At 36.5% G+C, this 7,717-nt stretch overlaps 1 long non-coding RNA gene across 2 annotated transcripts in view; it reads right to left on the reverse strand.

The window, feature by feature from the left end:
• LOC121426959 overlaps positions 1-7,039 on the reverse strand; it is a 32,509-nt gene extending 25,470 nt beyond the window's left edge. Inside the window, exons 1-2 of one of the 2 annotated variants that reach the window (XR_005971648.1) lie at positions 6,642-7,039; positions 1,217-1,286 (exon numbers count right to left, since the gene is read on the reverse strand). This is a non-coding gene — a long non-coding RNA (uncharacterized LOC121426959). Of the gene's footprint in view, positions 1-1,216; positions 1,287-4,989; positions 5,628-6,641 lie in introns of those variants that run through there. The other variant, XR_005971649.1, reaches the window with a different exon arrangement.
• Between the last annotated feature and the right edge of the window lie 678 nt (positions 7,040-7,717).

Below are 7,717 nucleotides of genomic sequence, written 5' to 3' on the forward strand. Positions count from 1 at the left end.
TGTGATATACTCAAAGAAACAAAGAAAGTTTAATATTGTCATTAACAATTTAAATAATGTTCATTAAACTGGTGACCTGATTTTTTTGAAAAACAAACACTACAAAAATTGCTTCTCACAAACCACAATCCCCCTGGTACCCCCCCCCCCCCAAAAAAAAAGAATGAGTTTTAACCCATGGAAATCAAACGAATTGACATTTGTAATTTTCTAAAAAAAAAAAAAAAAAGGTTCGGGTGAAGGGGTCACCATGAACACTTTTAATCATGAGTCCAGGAACTACAATTTGACACCTTAACTTGTAAAATAGGAATAAGTTGAAGATTTGACCTTTGACATTGACCCCATGACCCCAAATGACCTCTGATAAAAATTCTCATTGGTAACATTTCATTGGGCCGGATGCATAAAAACTAGCAATTGCTTTTGCTAGGCTTTTGCTTGATTCCGTATGCATAAAAATGAGCAATTGCTTGCAAGCAAAAGCTTTTGCTAGTAAGCTCAAGCAATTGCTAACTGCCTGCTAGCACTGGCTTGACGATGTAGCAATTGCTAAAAAGTGTATGCATAAAGCAAACATTTTGCGGGTGCACTTAACTTAAGCATTTGCTTGGGTTTTTTCAAGCTCCTTCATAGCAGCTTGAGCGTTTGCTTGACCAAGGTGTTCGCGTTTTATTATGTACGTGGTTGAGAAGCCAAAAGTGTAAACTAGATGCCAACTTTATCAATTTAACAAATTAGAGTAATAGTTTGACACCACATCAAAGGACAAAATGATACATGAGAGAAGCGCTGAATTTTGCACTGCCGTGTCAGGAAACCTCTGCATGCGATCCACGCGATCGCACCTTTGTTCTGTGGGTCGTGTGCGCACCAGTGTGACGTCGCCATTGTTCAAACCGCTAGCAATTGCTTGCTGAAGGCAAGCAAAGGGTTTAAGCACTAGCAGAAGGTTATGCATACGAAATTAAGCAATTGCTTTGGCTTGATCTTTTGCTTGGCTAGCAATTGCTTTTGCTTGAAGCAATTGCTATCAAGCAATTGCTACTTTTTATGCATACGGCCCATTATCACTAAATATCATGAAAACCCGTCATTGGGCTCAGTAGATATGACAATTTCACCTTTTTTTGCATAAATTATGCAAATTAGATACTTAATGCTATAATCACAAGGGGCATTGTGCAAAGCAAAGGACAATCAACTAATTACTTACCATACTTTTTCTGACTGACAAAGCCATTGCTGCATGCTAGATCTAACCAGGGGTGCTGTACTTGTCAATACTGTCCATTTATAACAAAAACAAAACAAAATCAAAAATGCAAATTAAAATTTGATACACATCAGTAATGAAAATCTCCCTATTGATGTGATACCAACAAAATAATTTTAAAATTGCATTTGCAAAATTTGACCTATTTCATTGGGGGTGGCAAAAAATGCAGCTAGCATATCAGCCAACGTTATTTGTAGTACCCCGGTGCTACAATACCACGCCCACTCAAGTACACACATGTGTTTTCACTGTGCATTTGGTACCACGTCCTAGTACCGAGCAGGGCTGGCAATAGCTGGTATTGCATGTATATCTGTTTGCTAAGCATTTTCTGCCATGTGTAATGCGATTTTAAGATCGTGAATTCAGCAATGTTTCCACATGCATTTCTACAATCAACATGATAATAAAAACAACAGCTGTTGCCAAAATTGTTCAAAATATCGATCCTTAGTGTGAGCCCTGGTACATGTACATCAGTAGTAAAAATTGTAAACCATCCCCATTTTTCTGTTGTTATAATTGGCTGTCTGGAAGCTGTCTGTCTTTTGGACAGGTTTACAATTTGTTTTGCCCATCATTCACTTTTGAAATTACCCATCCAAAAGATGGGTGGACAGGAGAGCGTTTCATGAAAGGACTTGTCAGACGTTTCATACGACAAACTGTTATAATTGATGAAATGCCCCCCAGGAAAGCATTTCATCAAGGACTTGTCAGACATTTTATCCGACAAATTTGCTCTCGGCCAATCAGATGCAAGCATTTCAGTAGCTTATAACAATTTGTCGGATTAAACCTCTGACAAGTCCTTTCATGAAATGCCCCCCAGGTCTCTAGTTAACACGTTGCCCCCTGACAATGACAATCTGTACAGGTCACAATCTCTGAAAAAAGAATGAAAATATTGCAAATCGACTAATGCAGTGAAAATATGTGTAATTTACTGAAGAATATCAATTTGACTCGTGCTCAGACCCCACCACTTGGAAAATTGTTTTTAGCCGACTCCTCACCATTTTTTTAACCAATTTTTTTTTTACGAAGGTGTCAAAATGCTCAGCACATCAAGCTGCTTCAAATAAGACATATAGGTACCGGTATTGAATTTGAAACATCACCCATTTATAGCCTACCATAAAATTAATTGAACATTCACCTTCAAATGAAGCTGTAAGGAAAAATACAATGTACAATTCAATTGTTTATATTCAAATGTTATGACAAATTTTACCACACAATTTCACTTACTTTACTTTTATTGTCAGTGATTCTCAAAAATTTGAAAAAGTTGGTATCAGATTTATGACCCAAACTTTTCACTAAGATTGAAATTGCACGTAATAATAAATCTCGGTGAGAAAAATTATTGGAAATGACAAAATTTCCTGTGAACTCATCATTTTAACTTTTATTAACTTAACTTGCATGGGCGGTTATTTTTTCTTGTTTTGGGAAATCAAAAACTCTGGGTTGGGCGCTTATTGGAGCATGGGCGGCTATTGGAACGAATACGGTACACATTTCTGAAGTTGTCCTAAAATGCTTAGGAGGCACTCACAAAATAAAGCTAAGCAAGATCTGCACAAATGTACACCACTCACTATTAAAACTTCATTAAATAAGATTTTGCTCAGCACAAGAGTCATTTAATTAGATTCAAGCATAGACTTGGGACTGCACAGCTGGTAAACATTAAAAAGCCTTGTTTATAATTTAGTCTTAATTTATAGTTTTAAAGCTAATCTAGTGTTGTAGTCATGAGATTGAATCATAAAAGAAACTCTGTCAAAGTGATTGGAAAGGTTGATAACAATGCACCTAAGAATAATTTAATGATGCGAGGTTTTTGAATGTAGAAAATGATGAGAAATTTACCAAATTCTTCTGAGTAACATGCACTGCACTCAAAATGCATGTATGGGACTACATGGCCATGTGCTCACATGTGCGGGACCCGCATATTTCAGCCTTCTTTGTCATATTATCATTATGAGGGAATCTGAAGAGCAATCCTTTTCAGTGGATCTTCGTACAATATAATTCTTCCTAAATACCTCGAAATTAATTTGAAAGCTAACAATTATTTTCTTGACCCATGGTTCACCTTTCCCACTACACTAGATTCCCTTTTTCATTTGACCAAATATAGTCCGCAAAAAAGCAGAGATAGAGTTCAATTTTGTACAACGTTTGCAGTATACTTGGTAATACATTGTGTCCAATTGTGTGGACACACATATCCAAGGATAGAGTTAAAACTTGTGCAAGGTTTGCAGTACATTCATTGTGAGACTTAATTGTATATAATAGATTATGGGGACATTATATCCGATTGTGTGGACATGCCTCCAAGGATTGAGTTTAAACTTTGATTTTGGTCTTGGTCATTTTGCACTAATTAAGCCTGTGATTGGGATGTTTTTCCAATGTCTACATGTCAATATAAATTTTTAAAAAAATTAAATTAAAAAAAAATGCATTTTGTTGTATGACCTGAAATGTTTCAGACTTGGAATCTTCAGTCTCAAAATGTCATGCACCAGTTTTTAATGACATGACATACATGTACATGGTACAATTAGTAATAGCCTGCCAGAGAAAATGGCAAAAAAAAAAAAAATGGTTTGACACGGGAGAAATAAAATGTAAGTTGTTTTTTAATGTTCTGTTTGTGAATGAATATCTTTGTTTTTTCATCATAGTATGCAGAAGGGGATTTGACTTTTGTTTCATCATTGGAGGAAAATTTAAGGCCTTATTGACAATGATATCCTCACAAGTTTCTCGCATGGATAGCTCCACATACACAAAAAGGCATGTGTGGGGATGACTTTTTATGTTGGAAAAGATATACATGTCTCACATAACAGAGTCTAATACCCTTTTCATAAACCTATCCTCCAATTAGCCGCCTAAGAGTAATGCGGATAATTCAATAAAAATTGCGTTCATAAACTCCGAAAATAAGCCGCATTATTTTTACGAGCGCCCATCCTGAAAAAGGCGGATAATCGCCATGACAACTGGCCACGCCCCCTCCGATGCGGTTGTGTTGGAAAAGGGCGACCTTGTGACCGCACCATGGCAATTATCCGCATTATTTGGAAATGCGTTCATAAACTAATAGCAGCATCAGAGTAATGCGGATAACTCTTATCCTCCTCCAATTTTACGACCAAATTATGCTGCTATTAGCCGCCTAATTCATTTTAATTGGGTTTATGAAAGGGGTATAAGATTTCATGAAAATCTTATAACAAAAAGAATAAATCAAAGAAAAATCGGGACATTTAGTCCTTTCTTTAGCTGTATATGTGGGTATTTTTTATATTTCATGACAGGATTGCAAAGATTCGGATGGATTTAAATCGGTTTGGTTACATAAAATATGAAAAGACGTTCACGTGTGCAAAAGAACATGAAATGGCAAACGAAAAAAGGGCCTTGGTTTCGCCGAATTTTCTTCTAAAAAAAGAAAAATCCCTGACCAGACAGATAAATAATTCTGTACAAAAATAATTTCACCTAGATCTAGGGTCAGATAAATTATATTTTTATGAATGGAAATAAGAGAATCTTAACAAGCAATCATCAGAAAATTGCGTGGTCAACAGAAATGTTTGAGATTGCCTGCAGTTGATGATGCCTCGCACATCACAACTCAATCAACAACGCGACAAGCACGATAAATCATCATGAAAACTTACCCAAAAAATATCACAGAGCAAAAAATACGAAGGTATATCCTGGGATTACAAATACAATTTGAATTAATCCTTTCAAAATATTTCAATCGCGACTGTTGTGAGGAAAACATGTCAAAATAGACCTAAAAGTGCAGTTACTTTTTCTGCAAATCGCACGCGGCAGGGAAAAATGGCTGCGTGGGGAAAACATGATCGCGATATCGCTATCGATAGCTTGGGGGTTTCCCCTTTTGCAGAGCGCGCTACTCTTGTAGCTAGGTAACAAAACAAACAATTGGCAGGCTCGTACGGTCTTGGAATGAAATATCCAATAAGAGCACTTCTAAATTCAATAAGTTTGCGAGGGATTTTTTTTCGGCAATATGAAAGGTATCTCCTGATTGGTCAATTTTCGCTCTTTCTTCTGGTACCTGTCTGAGGTCAGGGGAAGCCCTAGTTTTCTCACAATGAATAAATTTGGTCGTATATGAGTTAAATCATAAAAATACAAGAAACCAATGATTTTTCTTGAAAGTTTCTGTCATATCTCTAATAGGCTTGTTGTTTTCTAGACTGTCCAAGAAATTTAGGGCATATATCGCGTCGCATGCGCGTATTCGAGGGCGCGTGGACTAATGACCCGCGTGGACTCATGAACATCTACCATATAATACTTTTAATACACGCAGCACGTACAGAAATACGCGCGCGTTGACGCACCCACATGAAGAAATGCGCGCGTGCAAAATGTAACACAATTTTTACATGTTCGAGTGAACTGAAGAACCTTAACTGTGGGAAATGCAAATTGGAATAGGCCTACTTGCACGACGAGCGCAAGTGCCGAGTTTTGGAGCATGAATGAGGGATTTAAAATGCTAAAATAGCTTAAATTTCTTCAGCACAAGTCATGAAAATACGAAAATGATGAAAATACGAAAATGGCGAAATTATCGTACATTTAACCATTTTTTCAGTGGAATTATCTTTGAAGTTTTTCAGCACAAAATGTCAGAAAATATTGTGGAGAACAAATATTGATGGTGATAAGTATTCAACATACATTTTTGGCTTAATCCTTAGACGAAAAACTAGGCTTAATTTTTGTTAAGTGTCCGGACATCGCACCCCCCATCCTACATCATAAAGGCAAAATTATCGTACAAAACTACAAATAAGAATAATTATCGTACATCTGCCTTCTGGCAACGCTGTTAATTTTCCTCCAAATATCAAAATTTCCCTATAGCTGCAAGCAAAGATTTCCCAGCCACCTGGTGGCCGAGTTACCCATTTTTCCAGGGCTGTGGACAAACATTTTGATGTCAAAGGGTGGCAAAAATCTTGAACCCCTTGGCTTAGACCTACTCTGGACTAGCTTGGAGGCGTTCTGGGGTAAAAATCATAGGTCCTAGTACTATTCGTACCTTTACTTTACCCCCTAACGCCTGGCGCTTGGCCCTATACTCTATAGGCCGCACGTAGCGTAGCCAAGGAAAATGCAACTATACAAATGCACCAAACAGCGCCTTATAATTTGAATCTGACGTTAACACTTCTGTACATGGGTAAAAATATCGGTTAGCAATGATTGGTTAATATAAAATTTACTGAAATTGAAAGAAATGGCAGAAATGGGATGAAGAAATAAAAGTAGAAGAGAGTTTACTCACATTTGTGGTCTTCGCCATCTTGGATCCATTGTTAATGCAACCTCGTTACGTGACGCTTATTATAGAGGGCGGCAAAATCAAGTGCTAAAATGTCCCGCTTCAACCACTGAACTAGGGGGGTATTCCTTGCTCTCAGCTCTTGGCGCGTAAAATGTCTCCTTCACGACAACAGATGGCACAATAACCAATTACTTAGCGGTGGGTATGAGCAAATGATGAGTCCTCATAATTCATGTCCCCACAATATGGCGTTATTCTCACGTCCTTTCTGGCATGTAAAAAATCACTTTTAGACGACTGTTTCTATGTGGACATTAAAATGTCCACATAGTACCATACGGGTCCACACAGCACGGCGAGAATTACATAAAATGTCCACATATAAACAGTGGTATAAAAGTATATATATATATATATATATATATATATATATATATATATATATATATATATATATATATATAATTAATATATAAATATAAAGAATGAAGGAGATAACGTACTCGATAAAAACACAATATCATGGGCCAAAGCAGACGAGTTAAAGATAACAAAATAACACGATCTGCCTCATGGATTATCTCGTGTGTCTTTTAATCACTTTGCTTTCAGCAATAAACAGGGCATCCAGTAATAAACAAACTTCCTTGCACATTTTTCATGGCAGTAATCTTTAGTTTGATTAATGACAATGAGTAAAGATGATCATAAGAGAAATGTCATTTGTCGGATGTCTAGTTATCATCTTGGTCATGACAGTCCTGCTAAACATGATCTAGAATAACTAGTATTCCTTATTTTACTAGTATAGTAGTATACTCTTTTAAAAGTAGCGATATTGTTAATGATCAAACGAATGAATCAACAACTAAAGGAATAAACAAATAAACAGCCAAATAACTAAAAAAATATCAATTACAATTATAGTAATAGGGGTAAAATAAAAAAAAGCTCAACATATTTCTTATCCACGTGCAGATATGCGGACACTAAAATGATAAGCACACTCTGTTTAAAATTACCATGATTACAAAGGCTTGATTGAATTAAGTATGGAAATGAAATAAACCTCACCG

This window comes from Lytechinus variegatus, chromosome 13 (genome assembly GCF_018143015.1).
Source record: "Lytechinus variegatus isolate NC3 chromosome 13, Lvar_3.0, whole genome shotgun sequence".
Lineage (NCBI taxonomy): Eukaryota > Metazoa > Echinodermata > Echinoidea > Temnopleuroida > Toxopneustidae > Lytechinus > Lytechinus variegatus.